Raw genomic sequence first — 278 nt, forward strand, 5'->3', positions numbered from 1 at the left:
GTGAGGGGAGACGTCCCTTCGGGCGGGAAGGGCAGGCGCCCGCCCGCCGTGAGGGGACACGTCCCTCCGGGCGGGAAGGGCGGCCGCCTGCCCTGGGCTAAGGGAGCCTGGGCTGGGTGAGGTACTGGCAGGGCACCCGGCTTTGCTGACCCGCGGTGTGATGGGGAGAGTAAGTGCACCCCGAGAACAGCAGCTGGCCTTCTCTCCGTTACTGCTTCCCCTCGACATCACCACAGTTCCCATTCCTTACCCCGTTTCTTCTCCACTAGGGAAAGAAC

Source organism: Haliaeetus leucocephalus, unplaced genomic scaffold (assembly GCF_000737465.1).
Source record: "Haliaeetus leucocephalus isolate CR32 unplaced genomic scaffold, Haliaeetus_leucocephalus-4.0 Scaffold795, whole genome shotgun sequence".
NCBI lineage: Eukaryota > Metazoa > Chordata > Aves > Accipitriformes > Accipitridae > Haliaeetus > Haliaeetus leucocephalus.